This window comes from Nomascus leucogenys, chromosome 22a (genome assembly GCF_006542625.1).
Source record: "Nomascus leucogenys isolate Asia chromosome 22a, Asia_NLE_v1, whole genome shotgun sequence".
In the NCBI taxonomy this organism is placed as follows: domain Eukaryota; kingdom Metazoa; phylum Chordata; class Mammalia; order Primates; family Hylobatidae; genus Nomascus; species Nomascus leucogenys.
Genome location: NC_044402.1, coordinates 116,278,094 through 116,300,240, shown reverse-complemented (window position 1 = coordinate 116,300,240; position 22,147 = coordinate 116,278,094). Strand labels below are relative to the sequence as shown.

Sequence of the window (22,147 nt, the reverse complement as noted above, 5' to 3'; positions counted from 1 at the left end):
TATCCCATATGGAAAACAAATACAAAACAAATCCTTACCCATTCCTCCAATGATTGAGATACAAATAACATTTATATAAAGCAGAATAAGTAACTTCATTTTTAAACTCAAAATAATTATAAACTATTTGAAGTACACAGAAAATAATATAATAGCATTTTTTATATATAGCATCCAGCTTTAAAAACTATGTTTTATGATATTCATTTCAGAACTCTCCCTCTCTTTCTTAAAAAAAATTTCAGATATAACCAAAGCTTAATGTTTATTATTGACCATTTCTTTAAAATTTAATTTTCCATTAGAATTCTTCTTTGACTCATGAATTATTTTGGAAATTAAAAATTTTCCAGAAGACTGGGAACTTTTGGGCTGTGTTTTGGGTTGATGTTGGTCGGAGAATACAGTCCACGTGATACCAGTTCTCTGGTATTTCCTGAGATTTTATTTGTTGCCTAGGTAATTTTTTTACTTTTATTTGTGCTTGAAAATCAATATTTATAATCAAATTGTTGGGATAAGGTTCCATATATTTTCATTAGCTTAATCATATTCATTGCATTGTTCAAATTATCTATATGCTTATTAATTTTTTATCTCTGATATATCAATTTCTGAGAAAGAAACATTAAAATATTCCACTGTGGGTGTGTATTTGTCAATTTCTTCTTGTATTTTAATTTTTGTTTTGTGTGTTTTGGAGATATAATGTTGTGGGGGAAAAAAAGGCATAGGATTATGCTATTTTCCTGGAGAATTTTCCTTTTAGTTTTAGGTAATAGCCTTTATTATTCTGCAAAACACTTGAAGTCTGTTTTATCTACTATGTATGCCAATGTACAAGCTTTCATTTGTTTATAATTTACCTGGTATTCAGATGCTCCTTGACTTACAATGGGGTTACATTCTGATGAACCTATCATAAGTTGAAAACATCATGTCAAAAATGTATTTAATATACCTAACCTAATGAACATCATTGCTTAGCCTAGCCTACCTTAAACATGCTCAGAACACTTATATTAGCCTACAGTTTAGCAAAATTATCTAATGCAAAGCCTACTTTATGGTAAAGTGTTGAATATCTCATGTAATTTATTAAATACTATACTGAAAGTGGAAAACAAAATGGTTGCATGAGTACTTGAAGTACAATTTCTACTAAATGGACTGCCTAATGAATATGTATTGCTTTCATGCCATAGTAAAGTCAAATAATCATAAGTTGAACCATTGTAACTCAGGGACCATCTATATATATATATATTTTTTCATTTTTTCTGCCTTTCAGTGTCATTGTGTTCTAGGTGGGTCTCCTGTAAGAAGCATTCACGTGGATTATTATTTTGTCTGTTTATTTTTAATCTAATCAGAGAGGCTCTGTGATTTAGTAGGTAGTTGTATTACTTTTTTATGATTATTTACATAATGTATTTTATGATCTCATTTTTTCTGAAAATGAAATTATACTAATGTATAGGTGTAATTCTAAACACTACTCAGACTATATTACATATTTGATCTTATAACTTATCTTATGTTTTTCAAAGATAAATTGCTGGGACTTAATTAAACTAAAGAGCTTTTGCATGGCAAAAGGAACAGTCAGCAGAGTAAACAGAGAACCCACAGAATGAGAGAAAATTTTTACAATCTATACGTCTGACAAAGGACTAATATCCAGAATCTACAATGAACTCAAACAAATCAACAAGAAAAAAAACAATCCCATCAAAAAGTGGGCTAAGGACATGAATACACAATTCTTAAGATATACAAATGGCCAACAAACATATGAAATAATGCTCAGTGTCACCAATGAACAGGGAAATGCAAATCAAAATCACAAGGTGATATCACCTTACTCCTGCTAGAATAGCCATAATCAACAAATAAAAAATAGTAGATGTTGGCATGGATGCAGTGAACAGGGAACACTTCTACACTGCTGGTGGGAATGTAAACTAGTACAACCACTATGGAAAACAGTGTGGAGACTCCTTAAAGAACTAAAAGTAGTACTACCATTTTATCCAGCAATCTCACTACTGGGTAGCTATCCAGAGGAAAAGAAATCATTATATGAAAAAGATATTTGCACATGCATGTTTATAGCAGCACAATTTGCAATTGCAAAAATGTGGAACCAACCCAAATGCCCATCAATCAATGAGTGGAGAAAGAAACTGTGATATATATATCTATGTTTTTAGTACTGATTTAGAAGTTTTATATTCTTCTGCGGTCTATTTTTTTTTAGTGATTACCTGTACACTTTGACACACATACACACAATGGAATACTACTCAGCCATAAAAAGGAATGAATTAATAGCATTTGCAGCAATCTGGATGAGATTGGAGACTATTATTCTAAGTGAAGTAATTCAGGAATGAAAAACCAAACATCGTATGTTCTCACTCATAAGTGGGAATTAAGCTATGAAGATGCAAAGGCATAAGAATGACACAATGGACTTTGGAGACTCGGGGGGCAAGGGTGGGAAGGGGATGAGGGATAAAATACTACAAATAGGGTGCAATGTACACTGCTCAGGTGATGGGTGCACCAAAATCTCACAAATCACCACTAAATAACTTACTTATGTAACGAAACACTACCTGTTCCCCAATAACCTATGGATATATATATGTGTGTGTGTGTATATATATGTGTGTATATATATCTTACGTTTTTATTTCCTTTTCTCTCCTTTCTTTGAATTGATCAAATTTTATGTTTTTAGTACTGATTTAGAAGTTTTACATTCTTTTGCAGCCTATTTTTTTTAGTGATTACCTGTACAATTTTGACACATGTACTTGACTTACACAGTGTAAAGTGAATCCTTCTGAACAAGAAAAAGACCTTAGTACATTTTGATTGTAAGCAATCATATTTTTCACACTGACATTTCAGCTCTACCTTATTTTTAAACTCTTCAAATGAAATATTAGAAGTTTTTTACATTCAATGTTTATTTTTATTTACACTTTTTTTTTCAAGTGAGGTCTCACTCAGTTGCCCAGGCTGGAGTGCTGGAGTGCAGTAACTCAATCATAGCTCACTGCAGCCTTGAACTTCTGGGCTAAAGTTGTCCTGCCTCAGCTTCCAAAGTAGCTGGGACTATAGGTGCACACCACCATGCCCGAACATATTTACCAACTTTTTTGTTTAATAGTCCTTTTGTTGCCATTCTTTCTTCAATTTAATTTCCTTTTATCTTACGAGGGCCTGTGATTGGTATTTCTTATACTTTGTTGATTTCAACATTTATTTTTACTTTGCTTTCATTCTTGAATAATAACTTAGCTTGATAAAGGATTCTAGGTTGAAATTATACTTGAAGATGTGATTTCATTTTCCTCTGGCCTCTGTTGTTGCTTTTGAGAAGTCTGCTGTAAGTCCAATTATTCCGTTTTTTATTTTCCACTGATTTTAAGATATTCTCTTTTTGACACTACACAGTTTTGCTTTGATGTATTTAAGTGCAGATTTATTTCTATTTTTCCCTTTCTGGCCTCTTTGCACACCCTCTTCGATGTGAGGATTTGTGTCAATTCCAGACATCACCTCTTTGAATTTTCTTTATTTTCTCTATAACCCTTTCTAGAAATCCTATTAAACAGATGTATCTTGGACCTTTCACTTGAAGGAAACTAAAATATTTCACCCCCCAAATATACTTCTTTTATATATTTCAAGATGGCTGTGCAGAAGGCCTGGAACTATAAGAATAGCTGAAAAGCTGTCTTTTGTAGGGAGATTTGCTTCTGTAGAGAAAGTCTGCATTGACAAAGCTAGGCTTTCTCTGAGGCTCTCCCTTGTCCAGTTTAGGAAAAATTAACTGAGAGTTTGACACAGTTAAGGGCCTGAAAGAAACACTTACTACCTATTCTCTCTGAGGTCTGCCACCTGTGAGGTTTCCTCTACATAACAAGACCACCTTTACTAGCCAGGCTTCCTCTCTATTCCTCCCATAACCTGATCTTGCCATCATAACCTGATTTACCATCAAAACCTGGTTTGGGCCATTCTCTGAGCCCCTGTTATTTCTGTAACTTCAAAAAAGCATGAAGCATCCTGCTTTTCAAATCTCCGTACGTCTCCTGTGCATGCTAATACACTTGTATGCCTTTCTCCTATTAACCTGCCTTTTGGCAGAGTTAAAGCTCTTTTAGAATTTGTCTAGCAGGCAAATAAATAAATAAAGTAAAATAAATAATCTGCCTTTTTCTAGTTGATTTTTCAGCAAAACTTCTAAAGGGAAGTTTTCTCTTGGCTCCTATGCACACCATCTTTCATCTTGCTTACTTTCCACCTTTTATGTTTTTTACATTTAAAAAAGTCTCTCCATGCTACATTCAAAGTAATGTGCTAGGATTTTTTTTCCAGTTAGCTAATTTTCTCTTCATCAGAGTCCAATCTGTTATTTAACAAATCCATTAATTTTTCAGATTTTATCTTTTTTGCAGATTTCCATTCGGTTCTTTTAAAAATTATGTGTGTTCTTTTGTCATAATGTCTTATTCTTTCATTATGAATTTTATTCCTCCTTTAATCTCTTTAGTCATTTTAATATTTCGTTTATACTAGCTTCCAGATAATATGAAATTATTTGAAACTGGACATGGTGGCATGTACCTGTACTCTCAGCTACTTGGGAGCTGAGGTGGGACGATTCCTTGGGCTCAGGAAGTCAAGGCTGAAGTGGGCTATGGTTGCACCACTGTACTTCCAGCCTGGGTAACAGAGTGAGACTCCATCTCTAAAAATATAGTAAAAATAGAATAAATAAAATAATTTGGAAATGGTATCTGCTTTTCTATGGCAGAGACCTTTGGATCCTGAGAGAGCTTTGGATCCTCACTCATGTTGGATCTTTACCTCATATACTATATAATTAAAAATATATATATAACCTGATCTTTAGCAAATTTTTTTCCTCTGTGGTAATCCCCGTGGCATTTCCTGTGGAATATCCTTCTAGAGATGTTTTGGATTTTCTTCTTCAAGGAGCCCTGGGCAACCAGCCCAGGAGCAGCATCTGTGTCAGTTTCAAACTGGGGAAATCCCATATCACAAGGAAAGTGCAAATTCAGCCTCCAAGCCTAGGATTGGCATGGGCATGGGGCTTCATTTTCTCGTGGGAAACTTTCCTTTCCCACCCTGCTCTTAAGGCTGAGGCAAGCCTCTTTGCTGTTTCCCTGGTGGGTAGGTGGACTTTGTCCAGTTCCTTTATACTGAGGTTGTAGCGCTGTAGGACTCTAGCTTGATGTAGAGGTCTCAGCCGCCACTGTCCTCTTTGCATGGCCCACCCTTGTATCTTGTCCTAGTGTAGATGGGAGGGCCTATTTCCCAGCATCATCTGGGCCCCTCTGCTTCTCCCATCCCAAAGTCACTGCTGCATCCATTTGGACATCCTCTGCCTTTCTGGAACCTGGTCATTTCCATATTCGTGGAATTCTTCATTATTTCTCATGAGCTTAGCTGGGCATTTAAAAACAAATTCTTTTTTATCCTGTTTTACTCAGCATTTCTAGATATTTGTAGCTGAAGTCATTCTACTTTAGCTTGGCTGGACATGTTGACAGAACTCATTTTTTTTTCTATGGAAAAATGCAACATATTGTACATACTATAGGTTTTTTATTTAACAGCTACATAAGTTTATATAGAGAGTTGAGATGTGTTTACACAGTGCTCAACTGTGTAATTAAGTAACTTACACAAAAAATATCTGCTTAATAGAATGTTTGGTACAAAAGACCTAAAGTCTTTTTTTAAATTAGCCTTTTTCCTTTTAAGCTTCTAAAAACTTATTTGAAAAATATTCTGTATTCTGTGGATATATTTAAATTATCTCACTAGCATGTGACTATAGACTTAATGGAGAAAAATTCCTAGTGGTTAGATAACACTCATATTGCTGTATATGGAGGGATAGGTAAATTGTTGAGTGTGTAAAAAGTATCACATGGAAACACCGACTAACCAACAGGTGTGTATTGTAAAATTCCCTCCACAAACAGATTCTAGAAGTTGCTACGACCTCTTCAGAACAAAAAGGGTCAGGGAAAGGCTGGATAAGGAGAAAGACAAAATTCTCAACTGTATCACACTGGTATAGTGAGTCAGGACTAATCACAGGCAGAACACCCTCAGCTTAGGGGTTAGAATGGCTATTCCTCATCTTCTGGCTACTGGGTATTCATTCCACCTTCTTACTCTCTCTCTCTTTTTTTTTTTTTGTCTTTTCTAGACAGGGTCTTGCTCTGTTGCCCAGGGCTCAAGTGATCCTTTTGTCTCAGCCTCCCGAGTAGCTAAGACTATGGGCATGTGTCACCACGCTCAGCTATTTTTTTTTTTTTTTTTTAAATTCTAGAGACAGGATCTTGTTATGTTGCCCAGGCTGGTCTGGAATTCCTGGCCTCAAGGTATCCTTTTACCTTGGCCTCCCAAAGTGCTGGGATTACTGGCATGAACCACTATGCCCAACCCATTCTACCCTCTTTGATAAAAGCACCAATTTCCTTTGAGGAAACCATTCTCCACGAACCTGTGTAGCTTCCGTGAGACTGTAATTGAAGGGGTGTGATTGTCTCTGGATAATTCCAGATTGGTCCTTTTATCCTGGGAATTTGAAGCTTGAGCTGAGTGAAAAAGATCAGAAAAATGATCAAATAGGCACTTTCTATCAGTTCTATCTGGATTCCAAGAGCTGCCCTCTTTTTCTGGGTTGTGGGAGGCACAGATTTTTATGAGCTCTATTTCCAGCTTTATTTAGTGGTCTAGAGGCCACTCCTTAATTTAGACTTTAGGTTTTATGCACACACTATCTTTCTCTGATAATATAGATACAAGAATTTCTGTTTTAACTTAAGCCAGCCAGAATCAGTCTCTGTTCTTGGTCACCAAGCAGCCCTTGGGGTGCTTTTATTTACACACAAAATATATTTCTGATGAAAATAGCTTTTGATAAATTGTCATTTTAAAACTCACTATTTAAGTGAAACCAATGGTGAAATAAGTGTAAAACAATCACCTTTGTACGTCCATTTTGGAAATCAGTTATTTTCACATTTTAAGTTGTCTTCAAGTGAGTTTTACCTGAATTGTGCATTTACTTACTTATTTATTTATTTATTTATTCATTTATCGAGATGGAGCCTCACTCTGTCACCCAGGCTGGAGTGCAGGGGCGCAATCTCAGCTTACTGCAACCTCCACCTCCTGGGTTCAAGCAATTCTCATGCCTCAGCCTCTCAAGTAGCTGGGATTACAAACAAGTACCATCATGCCCCATAAATTTTTGTATTTTTAGTAGAGATAGGGTTTCACCAAGTTGGCCAGGCTGGCCTCAGGTGATCCACTCTCTTTGGCCTCCCAAAGTGCTGAGATTACAGGTGTGAGCCTGGCGTGATTGTGCTTTTAATGAATATAGTCGATTATGCCGTGGCTGTGACATAGCTTGACTCGGGGCCTCTCTAACCCTGCATAGTCAATTATGGTATGCATATGAGGCTCCACTGTGTGTATAAAGCAAAGTTATTATCTTATTATTAAGCTTGTATGGACAAGACTTAATAGGAGTTGTGTGCAGGCTGGTCAAGCACCTCTTGTGGCCACACATTTGCTGAGTGGAAACAGCAGATTTGGCTTAAGTTCCCTTTTCTGAACTTTCATAATTAAGAAAGGACTCTCAGTGTTTTATCATTTTGAAATCGCAATGTGTAATAGGAACTAATGAATCACTTTGCCATTATGAAAACCAAAGTAAAATTAGAATGTTGTTTTGCAAAAGCACATTGGCAGTTGTTCTCCTCAGAGTTGTGTAAGTTGCTCTATGTGTGGCAGTTCCATGAGCCTTCAAATATATCTACCCCCTGACTTCTGGCCTCTGTGGTTTGGATCAGCATGTTCTTGCCGTCGAAGTGCCCCCTCCACTGCGACTTTGCCTGCTCAAGTTCTACTCATCTTCTAAGGCCAAACCAAACATTACCTTCCCCTGAAACCTTGCTGAATTTCACCCAGCAGCATTAGTCATTCCATCATTTTATCCTTTCTTCATCCCATTGAAAATCCTGTCACCTCATCTAATAGATTGTGAGCATGTTGCAGAAGTGGGAGAGGGCATTGGCTCAGTGCTTTATGCAGACTCAATACCTGTAGTCAAATTAGCTTTTCTCCTTAGGTACTGAATACCCTGCTCCCTCACCGAACAGAAAACCGCTTTAGTACATTTCTCAGATGATCTAATACATGCAGCATTGTCAAGAGACCACAATTATTTACAGAAGGACTTCAATAATGCACATGGGGGAAACCAACATATCCTCATTGCCTTGTTTATTTGTTTCAATTTAAATGCTATCAAATGCTTTACACTTTGAACACTCTGAACTGGGGAGATTCAGCAATGCTTTTTAGGGATAAATCCCTTTTACTGAGGAAAAAGAACTTCAATTTACCAATCAGATAGGAGAGAGATGTTTCATTAGTTTTCTTTTTTCCTGACTTAAAACCACATCTGTGCCAATTTGGAGTTAGCCATGCTCCTGCTCATCTCTGGGTAAATAAGAGTTTGAAGAGTGGCCTTCATGGGTCCCTGTGGCTCACATGATCCAGTGTAGAGGCCACTCCTTACTTTAAGTTTTATGCACACCCTATCTTTCTCTGGCCACCACACCCTTTGTATTTCTGTCTGCTCAGAATGTTCTACCTTTAGTTCTTTGCCTAGCCAAATTCTGCTCATCCTTTGAGACCCTACTGCTACTCTACCACTAACTTTAAAAAGTACTTTGAGTGCCTTTTAGTAGCCAGGGAGACAAGGCAGATAAGAACCTGCATTGAAGAGTTTACATCCCAGGAAGGGAGACAGATAAACAAGTAAAAATAAGTAAGATAATCATCAACTGTGGCAGATTTTCTGAAATAAATGCACAGTGTAGTATGACAGCGTGCCTGGGAGCAGGGTTTTTTCAGGAAGCTTGTATTGAAAGGCCTCTCAGAGGAGGTGACATTGGAGGTTAGCCCCAAAAGCGAAGGTTTTATTGATCCTTCTGTGTTCAGCACCCCTTCTTGGCGCTTTTATTATCGCTCTTGTTTCTTAACACATCACATTGTTAGCCACATCTATGTATTGCAGTGGTGCCTGGTAAATGTCTAACAAAAAGCCCAAATTTATAGTGTTTGCCAATTTCTGTGGTGTAAATACTCTCACTCTCACCATGACTGATTTCAAGCTACTAACTTGATGTCAATGAAGTGGAATTGAGAAGAGATGTAGAGAATTGGCTCTTGGGAGCCAATGAGAGCCAGCTTGAGCCAGCTTCAGCATGTCACTGTGCCCACCAGGCTGTTTACTCTCTTTGAAGTAGTAGTAAATATTTAATGAATCAATGAATTCACCCATGTACAGGTACCTACTCAATCTAAATCCATTGTTTTTAGTATTATTATTATTATTATTAACCATAGACTCCAAAGATGACACATGAATGGGAATAAGAGTTATGTAACTATTGTATGTACTTTTTTGACATTCAATGATAAAAATATTTATGAAGCCATCAGCGTTCTTTACAATATTGATTCTTCTCATAAATCAAAGGTTTGAACAAATTAGGAAAGGAAAGAAGAAAGATTTATCTTTACAAGTATACCACATACATCAGTATCAAGGCAAATAATATGTCGGAAAATAAAAATAAATTTAGAAAGGTTATACATTCTACTCAGGCAAAGGAAATCAAAAGCTGTATTTCAGACTTTGTAATGAGCAAAAAAATTTGGCTATAACCTAACCGTCATTGTTTCTCAACAAAGTGTGGGGGACATGATTTTATTTTCTGGGCATATCTTAATATGCTTTATGTAGAACCTAAAACATATCCTTATACATAAAACACATGAAAACATAAGCTAGTGAGTTTTTATGATTCTTTATCTTAGTGGTTATTTCCATAGACTTTGACACAGAAAAATGGTAGAGGAAAGACTTTTAAAAATACATATCTAAGAAAGATTCAAAATGTTTAAAACCAGAATGATTTATAAATGATTTCCCAGACTGATCTAAACACATTAGAATGTTCTCTGGGTATTTGACAAGGTTGGAGCTACCCCTTCCCTCCATTTCTATTATAGATGGCTTTCATCGTGCACTCCTCGTTAGCTGAAATTTTATACTTAAAAAGCATAGGAGATTAAAGAGCTTCAACATTTTTGTTATTCTTCCCATTGAGAGGTGAATTCAATGGTTACACATGAATAAAAACTGGAGCTGAGAGACATTTTTCCTTCCTTCCTTCCTTCCTTCCTTCCTTCCTTCCTTCCTTCCTTCCTCCCTCCTCCCTCCCTCTCTCCCTTCCTTCCCTCCCTTCCCTCCCTCCCTCCCTCCCTTCCTTCCCTCCCTCTCTCCCTCCCTTCCTTCCTTCCTCCCTCCCTTCCTTCCTTCCCTCCCTCCCTCCCTCTCTCCCTCCCCCCCATCCCCACCTTTCTTTCTTTTTTTTTTTTTAATTTCTTCATTCTTGTGGTAGAATGAATAAATGGCCCTGAGGATGTTTATGTCCTAATACCTGGAACCTGCAAATATGTTACCTTCCAAAGTAAAAAGGATTTTGTAGATGTGATTAAACTAAAGGTCTCGAGATGTGGAGATTATCTTGCATTATCAGGTGGACTAATGTAATCGTAGGATTCTCATAACAGCAGGCAAGAGGGTGAGAAGATACGGAGAAGATGTATGAACAGAGGCAGAGGTCAGAGAGGAGAAAAGATACTACACTGCTGGTTTTGAAGGTGGAGGAAGGGGCCAGGGGAATATGTGCAGCACCTTGTAAACTTAACAAGGTAAAGAAATAGGTTCTCCCCTGGAGTCTCCAAGAAGAAGAAATGCAGCCTTATATGTAGATTTTGGAATTCTGACCTCTAGGACTGTATATAATAAATGCGTGTTGTTTTAAGGCACTAATGTTGTGGAAATAAGTTAAAGCAGCAATAGGAACAATCTCATCAAAAAGTGGGCTAAGGACATGAATAGACAATTCTCAAAATGTCCAACAAACATGAAAAAATGCTCAACATCACTAATGATCAGGGAAAAGCAAATTAAAACCACAATGAGATACCACCTTACTCCTGCAAGAATGACCATAATCAAAAAATAAAAAAACAATAGATGTTTCCATGGATGCAGCTATCAGGGAACATTTCTACACTGCTGTGGGGAATGCAAACTAGTGCAGCTGCTATGGAAAACAGTATGGAGATCTTTTAAAGAACTAAAAGTAGAACTCCCATTTGATCCAGCAATCCCACTGCTGGGTGTCTACCCAGAGGAAAAGAAGTCATGATTTGAAAAAGATACTTGCACACACATGTTTATAGCAGCACAATTCACAATTGCAAAATGGTTACTAACCCAGATGCCCATCAATCAATGAGCGGAGAAAGAAACTATGGCATATCTATACAATGGAATACTACACAGCCATAACAAGGAATGAATTAACAGTATTTGCAATGACCTGGATGAGATTGGAGACTATTATTCTAAGTTAAGTAACTCAGGAATGGAAAACCAAACATTGTATGTTCTCACTGATATGTGGAGCTAAGCTATGAGGACACAAAGGCATAAGAAGGATATGATGGACTTTGGGAACTTGGGGGGAAGAGTGGGAGAGGGGCAAGGGATAAAAGACAACATATATGGTGCAGTATATACTGCTCTGGTGATGGGTGCACCAGGATCTCACAAATGACCACTAAAGAACTTACTCGTGTAACCAAATACCACCTGTACCCCAATAACTTAAGGAAAAAAAATAAAGCAGTAATAAGAAACAAGTGCACTTTCTTCCTTTCTTCTTTTTTTTTTTTTCTATTTTTTTAAGAGGTAGTAGAGCAGGGTTGTCCAATCTTTAGGGTTTCCTGGGCTACACTAGAAGAAGAAGAATCGTCTTGGGTCATACAGCAAATACACTAACACTAACGATGGCTAATAAGCTAAAATTTAAAAATCACACACACAAAAATCTCATGTTTTAAGAAAGTGCTAATTTTAGCAAATTTTGGAAAGCTTTTCAAAGTATAAGAGAAAGGAAGAGGTGTTAATAATTCTACTACTCTTCTAGGCTCCATTACAGGTAATATTTGGACATATTTCTATCCAGATTATTTTTAAAGAAATGGCTGAGGTAATATTGTGTGTATAGTTTCACATCCTGGTTTTTTTTTTTTTTCACATAAGTAAGTGTATATCACAAGAATTTTCCAAAAACACCATAATGTGGCAATGACTAATGTTGGGTATTGAGCAGTTTTAAATTCTTTTTTTTTTTTTTTTGGAGACAGAGTTTTCCTCTTGTTGCCCAGGCTGGAGTGCAATGGCGCAATCTCAGCTCGTTGCAACCTCTGCATCCTGGGTTCGAGAGATTCTCCTGCTTCAGCCTCCCCGAGTAGCTTGGATTACAGGCATGCACCACCACGTCTGGCTAGTTTTGTATTTTTAGTAGAGACGGGGTTTCTTCATGTTGGTCAGGCTGGTCTCGATCTCCCAACCTCAGGTGATCTGCCTGCCTTGGCCTCCTAAAGTGCTGGGATTACAGGCCTGAGCCATCGCGCCCTGACAGTTTTAATTTCTTATCGTAAATAATAATGAAATGCATATTTTTGCATAATGCTTTGTGTATACTGTGGTAAAATATACAACATAAAATTTACCATTGTAACCATTTGAAACTGTTCAATTCCGTGGCATTAAGTATATTCACAATGTTATGCAAATATCACCACTATCTAGTTCCGGAAATGTGCATAAATCTGCCTGAATTTCACACCATTTCTGCATAATAAATTCATAGAGAGTAGAGTATTGCATTAAAAGAAAAAATAAATATTTTAAAGTACTTCCAGAAAGGTGGTACTCATTTGCTTTTCTGAGTATAAGAATATTGGTTATAACATTCTAGTTAGTCCTTATTTACACTATCATTCAAAATACCTTTGCTAATTTATGAGTAAAAAATAAGATCTTATCTTTTGTTTGCATTTGATTATTATGAGGCTGAACATTTTCTAGTATGTTAATTAACTATTTTATTTTACCATGTGAAATGTCCATATGCCACCATGGGTCATGAGAAGGTGAAATCACAACTCTGCTCTCTGCCCCACCTTCTTGATTCAACTAGAGGACTCTATTCTTATCTGCTTTTTATCTTAGTTTTTGTGAAGGATTTTATTGGAAGAAAGGATCCCTTGGCTAATAAATGTTTGAAAACAACAAATCTGGACTAATGATTTTCAAATATTTGTGTGTATAAGTAATACCTGAGAAATGCGTTAAAAATATGGATTTCCTAAGACCTATCTCAGAAGTCTCAGAAGCCAGGGGATTTGCATGTTAATCTGGTGCTAGGTTATCTCTTGCAGACTGTCCAAAACCCACATTTTGAGAAACACTGCCTTATCTTGTTTCCCATAGACTAGGACTCACAAGATGATTCTAAATCCAGGATGATCTTGAGTGGGGTTAAATACAACCAATGTGGTGTTAAATAAAATGGAATCACATAAGATGAGAGATTTTCTTTTGCCTTCTCTTTCAGTCCTTCTGAATAGATTAAGAGAAGTCTCAGTTTGATGTGAGTGCATCTTTAATGTAGCACATATTAACAACCCTTTAAAAAAAAAAAAGAAACAGGCCTTAGGCTCAGGGCTTTTAGCAGGTAATAGTATCTGGTTAAATTTTAATGGCATTATTTTTTATTCTGTTTATTTGTATGGTTACCTTTTAATTATGAAAAGTTATATTACAATTTTAATTATGGTAGTGATATTAAGATATTATATTAGGAAATAATAGTAGAAGTATTACGGGTAAAAATAGTGAAGGTTGTAATCAGATGAATCATATCTATGAATTACTGGTTTGGAACATGAGCTGCTGTACAGAAAGAGCAGATCTAAATCCAGAGCTGGGTTGGGGGTGGTTTGGAAGATCCTTTGAAAGGGGACAGAAGTGGAGGTGGCTAAGGAGCTTTGGAAACAGCATTGGACACTATGTTCTCGGTGAAGGGACAAAGAGGGACACTTCTTCATAATTTTTACCTTGTGGCTCGTACTGCCAGCCCCTTTAACAGGGGTGATGCACTTTGCTGTTTGTTTCTGCAGATGATTCAGGTTAAAACAGAAGAACTTATGTCTACCTTCAGCTACACATACGTGATTCTTTGCAGGACTGAAGAGTACTAGGCCTTGCCAGCTGGCAGCCCAGGATTTAGCGGAAGGTTAAAGATGCTGTTGTGAAAAGTTACAGATACTTTCCCTTAGCCTCTTCTCTAATGCCATGGAAGAAAAAAAAAATCTCTGACTCACTATGCCATGTAAGGCATAAGGAAGACTCTAAGAGAGTTTGTAATGGATTCCCTTTTAAAGCATGGTAGAGACTGAATTATTATTGACTAAGAAAGTTTCAGGCAAAAAAAAAAAATCCAAATATTATGGATTTGAAAAAGCTGATTCTATTATTATTATTTTTTATTTTTATTTTTAAAAATTTTTATTTTACTTTAAGTTCTGGGATACATGCGCAGAACATGCAGGTTTGTTACATAGGTACACACGTGCCATGGTTGTTCGCTGCACCTATCAACCCGTCATCTAGGTTTTAAGCCCTGCATGCATTAGATATTTGCCCTAATGCTCTCCCTCCCCCGACTCCCTGACAGGCCCCAGTGTGTGATGTTCCTCTCCATGTTTCCATGTGTTCTCTTGTTCAACTCCCACTTATGAGTGAGAACATGCAGTGTTTGCTTTTCTGTTCCTGTGTTAGTTTGCTAAGAATGATAGCTTCTGGCTTCATCCATGTCCCTGCAAAGGACATGAACTCATTCTTTTTTTATGGCTGCATAGTATTCCATGGTCTATGTGTGCCACATTTTCTTTATCCAGTCTATCATTGATGGGCATTTTTAGGTTGGTTGCAAGTCTTTGCTATTGTGTGTGTGTGTGTGTATATATATATATATATATATATACACACACTATATATATATAAATACACTATATATATAAATACACTATGTATATATATAAATAAACTATATATAAATACACTATGTATATATATAAATACACTATATATAAATACACTATATATATATATATATAAATACACTATATATATATATATATATATATATTTGAGATGGAGTATCACTCTTGTTGCCCAGGCTGGAGTGCAATGGTGTGATCTGCAACCTCCGCCTCCCAGGTTCAAGCGATTCTCCGGCCTCAGCCTCCTGAGTAGCTGGGATTAGAGGCATGTGACACCAGGCGTGGCTAATTTTGTATTTTTAGTAGAGACAGGGTTTCACCATGTTGGTCAGGCTGGTCTCGAACTCCTGACCTCAGATGATCCACCCGCCTTGGCCTCTCAAAGTGTTGGGATTACAGATGTGAGCCACGGTGCCTAGCCAAAGAAGCTGATTCTAAACCAACAACCATGGTGTTTTCCGATAGACTGTTTAGCATTCATATAAGAAGCGTTATTTACAATGCTAACAATTTTCCTTTCACGATAATCATTTATCTAACTGGCTGTAAGATAGGGTAAACTATAGTTTACCCTATTATCTGATTTACCGAACAGATCTTGGTTTTTAAAATGTTAAATCATGTTTTTGGAATAAAAATTGTAAATGAAGAATGCTTGTCACCACAAGGTAGTAATGGAAGTATTCTATTATTTTTAATTTTATGTAAGTACAGACAAGAGCTATATGGGAAAGTAGCTATTACAGACCTATTGTAGTTTCATCATTTATAACCAGGGTTGGTAGTAAAGCAACAGAAATACGTCTTCAATGCAGACTTGCTCCCAGCATCTCTTTCCTTTCATCCTTGACCATATTGCATCCTGGACAGGAAGAAGACATCCTCAGCCCACCACGCCTTCCCCTCCAATGTGGGCTGAGTGTTGGGTCAACTGATGAGCAGTGCAGACTCTTCATTTTGCTTTGTTGGTGCCTTGGAGGCACGTGAGGGCACAGCCTCAAATTCCAGAGACCTTGCCTTCAGGATTTGAGGTGGGGAAAGATGTGAAAGAAGACCTTTAGCCACTCAGTGTTATCAAAAGCAATCACCAAGGAAGTTTTCGCATCTGGCATTGTATTGGGAAGTCCATCAGCAGTACCGTATGGTCTTTTTAGTGAATAAGTATTTACACCTTGTTAACAGCAGTGTACACCCGGTGGAAAACTCCTATTCATGGCATGGCAGAATTGTAAACATTTCCTCCTTCACCAAATTTGTGGATGGAATAAAATGTAGCCTAAAACTTTATTGGATTCTCTGATCTTCCATCTGCGGGGCCCAAAAACTTTCAGAAGTAGGAATCCTGTGGCATCTGCTAATGGTGATTGGAAGAAAGAGTAGAGGTGACAGTATCTATGGGTGCAGTACCAGAACTATTACGAAATGCTTCCAGCTGCGATTTCAGAGGAATCACCCCTGAACCCCTGTACGTGGTTCTCCTATTTCAGTCACACTTCTAGCTATGACTCTGCTTAGACAAGATGAAGTTGATGGATTCGTTAGAAAGTTTCCACTGAACTTGTCTGGTCCAATTTCTCTTTCCTTAAGGGCAGGGACACAGCTTTGGTTCTCCTTCCTGTACTTACTTGTCTGCTGCTCCCATTCTTCCCATTAGGGCATAGAAGATTACCTAGCAGGTGAAGGCACCCTATACTATTTGGTTTTTAATAGGAGAAACCCTCCAGTCGGAGATAAATCTTACTTGGAGTCTAGGTAGCTATAAGTCTGAAGTGTCAGTACAGCATTTCAGCACTTTCAGTAGGAGCTCCCAAGGGCCAAGTAAATCACAGAACCAGCCTCTGAGATACTGAATCTGGCTTGAAATAGAATGTGAGGTGATCATTCTGTTCTATTATAGAAGAGGCCAAGTTTTTTCTGAAGTAGCCATAGCCAGGTGAGGGTGGCCTTCTGGAGGAGTAAGGTTTGAGAGAACTGTGTTGGAAGTCATTAAGAGAAAGAGCCTATTCCCCAGCTGCTTCCTGCTCAGAAGCAAGACCCCTGGTGGTTGGTGCAAAATAAAGCTAAGCATGAAGTCTCTTCTCTTGATAATCTAGATCGACCCAAAACAACTGAGTCTATAAAGAACCCAGATTATGTCATGTGCCAATGTGTCACACACCGGAATGTATAACTCATGATTCAATAATTTCTGTTGTGTATGCAGTTGTGATGTGCATGTCAATTCCCATCTTTCCTAGGTAATGTCTGATAGTGCAGAGTCTTCATTGTCCTTGGAGAATAAGATGCATCATGTAAGGTGGCAGTCTGCTAAGACTGCTACTTTAAGGAAGAGGTGCTGTTGCAAAAGAAACGTTGAAGTTAAAAACAACTAATGATCAATTGACTGGGCTTGGACACAGACCCTGGCTCTTGAGTACCTTACACTTTTTAACTTGCACTCCAGCTTTGATCAGGCTTTTCCTGTGATTGTGCAGCCAGGAAATAATAATTCTCTTGGCTTTGCTCTTCGTTGACATTTGGGAAATGGCTGCACTTTAGAACTTGGCTCTGATCTCTTCGGTATTTGCCTGATGTCTTGAGACTCCATTCTTCTGAGCTCCTGGTGTCTTAGATTCTCCCTGAAGTTAAGAACACTATCAATCCTCCAAACCTGCCTCTTATACTGTGACAACTGATAATGTACTAAATTCAAATGAAAATCTTAGGCAAGACCCTTTAGGGTCTCCTACTCTTCATATGAAATGCATTTTTATCAGTATAACAAATATAATTTTTAAAAGTCACATAAATTCTACCAATTTGAAAGTAAAAGGGATACAAATGCTTTGCATCATGTTTCTAGGGTTTCTTAGGAATTTTATATGAAAAGCACTTTTTACTTCCTGGCCAGCCAAGAACTCCAACTGATTTCAGCTGCTGCTATTTGGTGTATGAAAAAAAAATTTCCAAAGAGTTTTGTTATCAGTGATGCTATGCAACCTGGCATAACACACTTGACAATATCAAAAGAGATGCTATCATATAAATGTAACAGGGAGCAGAATGCAGTTCTGTTTCATGATTTGGCCAGAAAAAACAAATTACCTTGAGTGACCCAAGGCAACCTGACTTCATTAGACCCCCTGCCCTTGTACACATTACAATTCTGCCCCAGTAAGGAGATTATAAAAGAAAGGTTTTCATGGCTCTCAGAAAGGAGATCTTCTCCTTTTCAATTACATCTGATTTATGAACTATTTAAACTATTTCCCAAAGTCTGCCTTCACAGCCTCTCACTTGTCTGATAAACATTGCACAAAAATTCTGCTGGTTTGCAAAATACGACTCTTACGTGTCTGAAGTCCCCTTTCGGATCCTGGGAGGAAGTAACATTGAAGTCTCCAAAGAGCTGCTGGTGACAAATGTCTACTGCATTTCCTGATGGCAGAGAACAAAAGTGAGACGTGAAAGAGAAAACATACACGCAGTGGAATCCTCTCTCCTTCAGCTCCTTTGGAGCCAAGTGCTGAGCTATCTGATTTTTATACTGCTACCCCCTCAGCCTTTCTCCCTCTCACATTATGGTCTGTTCTCCACAAATATCTCCTTTTTGGTTTCAAACCAGATGGAATTATAGAAAACAAACTGTAAGTTCCCAGGCCCACAACTTTCTCACAGCCAGGAAGGGAGTGAGTGACAGGACGTGGATTACCCTCTCCTCCCCAGCCACCACCACCTTCTTTTCAAAAGCAAATTCTTTAAAAAATATAGACAGAGCATAACTCAGCAGTCATTTGGCAATGGGTGAGCATGGTTATCTTTCAAAATAATAATGACGCCAAACTTTATAGAAAAAGGAAACCGTTCTCTTTGTTCCAAAAACCCTACAATGTAGATAAGTATCTCTCAAGACATAAATACAAGGACATTTTTAGAACTGGCCCATTTGCTAGTCTAGACTTATAGGAAAGCATCATAAAACTGTTATTTTTCAGTGGGTCAAATTCTCTTCCAATGCAACTCTATCTGCCCCAGAACTGAAAAGAATCCCAGTTTTAGAAGGAATTTGGCAGCCCTAGGCCAGTTCTTTTCTTATTCATCTGCTGTAGATCTTGATCCACATCATATTAACAAGAGTTTTGAAGGTTTTTCTGTGTGCTTTATTTTTTAACAAGGGAAGCGTCTTCTACCTGGGTGCCTCAAGATGACTTCTCAGACTCTACTGAGTGTGAGGTGGTCTGAGTGTTTGGCTGGAAGGCAGGTTTGCTCCTCCTGGACCTAATGTCTTGGTCTTATGAGACAATTTTGTGGGCCCCTTTGTTCCTGCTCAAGGCACCAGTGAATATCATTTGCAGAATTAGGGTGTTGGCTCAAAAGAGACATAGTGTATTATCCCATAGAAAGTATGAGAGCATCTGGGAATTATGAGGGCATTTATGAGTAACATCTCTGGTAGACACATGAGATCAGCCTTCTTCCCGCTCACCACCACCAAAGATCTGGGGGCGGATGGGCAGAGGTGAGGTGGTGTGGCATGGCAGCTGGAACACAAGTGGAAATAGTCAACTTTGCCATACTGAAACCCTATTTGCCATCTATGTGTGAGGCTGTTCCAGCATTCGGTGTCCAAGGACACCTAGTCCTGGCCTCGCTTGCCTTCCTATTTTTAAGGGGGAAAGGCTTCATATACTTATTTAAGCAAAATGAAAAAAAAAAAAACTTGAGTGTCAAGTAATTGTTGAGCAAGCAACACAGTGGTAAAATTTTAAAATATACAAATCAAGATTATATGGCATCAATTTTGCTAGAATGACCCATGAACTTTAAAGATCAAGGAGCAAAATCTTGGACATTGGGCATTAGTTTTACTATGATATCTTTCAGTTCAGAAGAGGACAAAGTTTTTATGTAGTTCCCTGCATCAGCGATGGGAGTGTTGAGTTTTCATGTTTTTTGAAAAAGTAGAAGTTAAATTACTTCTTTTGACTGTCCAAGGTGGTGCATTTTATGGAAAAAGAAGGCCCTATGCTGGGAGCCTTACATTTTGCTATGGCCTCTGTCAGTAGCTGAGAGTGGTGATATGGAACTCCCCTGCCTGTCTGGGCCTCAGTCATTCTTTCTGCAAGGAAAGACTAACGGGGTGGACATTTACTGCCTTCACTGAGGTCTCTTAAAGTGTCATGACACTCTGGGCATGGAGTGGATTTTAGTAAGAGTGATGTGATTCACCTGCCCTCTGAATTCATGTGGAGGATGTGAGCAGAAGCAGGAGCAATGGAGTGTGTGTGTGTGTGTGTGTATGTGTGTGTGTGTGTGTGTTTAGAGCTAAAAGTAGTGACCAAGGACAGCTGAGCTGCTACAAGTTTCATTTTTTTTATCTTCAGTAGAAACCTCCTGTTGCCAAATCTTTGAGGAGGTAGCCAAGGCTTTTTCTAAGACGCAGACAAATGTTCCTCTTAGCTATCATGATAGATTTTTGACCAGGAAAGCCACTCTCAGAGACATGTGATGATTGTCCTGGGGTGATGTGTCTCCATTAGGAGATAAAAGGTGGTATTGATGCTGAAGTGATCTGGTGGAGGAATGGCCTGAGACAGAAATTGCAAACTACATAACAACCCAACATAACGACTCTGATCCATCCACAGGGGCTGTTGATGAGCATTCTGCAGGTAAACACAGACTAGCTCCAGAGAGAAGTGTCATAATCAACTTGTAATGCCTGTCTCAGGTGTGACAGGGCAAGTGGTACCCTTGTGCCATATTATTGTTAATGGCACCGTGGAACATACCAGAGAAAACACAGTCAGATGGATCTGGCTTCTAATTAGATCCACCCTGGTAAAGCTGTGTGACTTTGAGCAAGTGACATAACCTCTCTAAGTTCAATGTCCTTCTCAAGAAATGGGGATACCTTCCTTGTGGAATTATTGTGAGGCTGAAGCAAGATAATGCATGCTTGCTCTTATTCTTGTAATTGTGACTAGTAAAAGGTAATTAATGTCAAGTGAGAAAGCTGTGGATTAGAGATGTGGTTCGGGCTTGCGCATTCATTTTTCATGAATGTGAGGAGACTTATTGGAGACACCAAGTCATGGAGGGCTTCAATTCAGACTCAGCATAATAGAAGGCTTGAGGATCATTTTCCCCAAACAGGGTGAAAGTCTTGTGAATAGGAGGCATACGGATTCTTCAGATGGAGTTAATGACATAATCTTCATTAGGAAATGACTCCCTATGGTTATGAACTGTGCATAATTGTAGGTTTGGTGAGATCCCATCCTGGGGCATTGCCCCCGTTACTCTCTTTCGTTTACAGAACCAGAGCTCACTTTTTATCTTATTTCTTATTTTTGAGACAAAGTCTCGCTCTGTCACCCAGGCTGGAGTGCAGTGGCAAAATCTTGGCTCACTGCAACTTCCGCCTCTTGGGTTCAAGTGATTCTCCTGCCTCAGCCTTCCGAGTAGCTGAGATTACAGACACCCATCACCATGCCCTGCTAATTTTTTGGTATTTTTAGTAGAGATGGGGTTTAATCATGTTGGCCAGGATGGTCTTGAACTCCTGACCTCAGGTGATCTGCCTGCCTCAGCTTCCCAAAGTGCTGGGATTGCAGGTGTGAGCCACTGCACCCGTACCCACTCTTCTTTTGAGTCTAAATCCCATTCTTCTCTATGAGAAGACGTGAAAGCTACTGGCTTTCAGCTTGAGCCTCCAGAATTTGAAATATACAGGAAAGGAACCAGCAACTGGGCATCCAGGGGAAGGGAGATAGAATCAGAAATACTAAATGAGGCAGAGCTCTAAAGGCAAAGAAGATGTGGAAAGAGTGAAAGGGGAGAGTTAGGATGTTGGGAGAGGACCATGTGGTCACTCTCGGAGGGCTATCTTCTTGGGATATAGAGTGTTCCAGTTGCATCTCCCTATTCCTTAATGGCCTTGGAACAGTTTCCTGAAGGCTGGAAACCTCACAGGGTTCGGTTCAGTGCATCATCTGTTCAGGGAAGGTGGGGAAGTGCTAGTCAGAAATGGTGGTGGGGAAACCAGTTCCCTGTCCATCCAAAGGACTTTGAAAAGCACCATCATTGTGAACCACCAGGC

The 22,147-nt window shown here is 38.4% G+C and overlaps 1 long non-coding RNA gene and 1 pseudogene across 1 annotated transcript; one reads left to right on the top strand and one right to left on the bottom strand.

The window, feature by feature from the left end:
- Positions 1–4,161: 4,161 nt before the first annotated feature.
- Positions 4,162–4,234, top strand: LOC115832599 (annotated as a pseudogene).
- An 11,501-nt stretch (positions 4,235–15,735) lies between these two features.
- On the bottom strand, positions 15,736–18,617 carry LOC115832435. The gene is made up of 2 exons (XR_004027936.1): positions 18,398–18,617; positions 15,736–17,684 (listed from the first exon to the last, which is right to left on the bottom strand). It is a non-coding gene; the product is annotated as an uncharacterized LOC115832435 (long non-coding RNA).
- Positions 18,618–22,147: the final 3,530 nt, after the last annotated feature.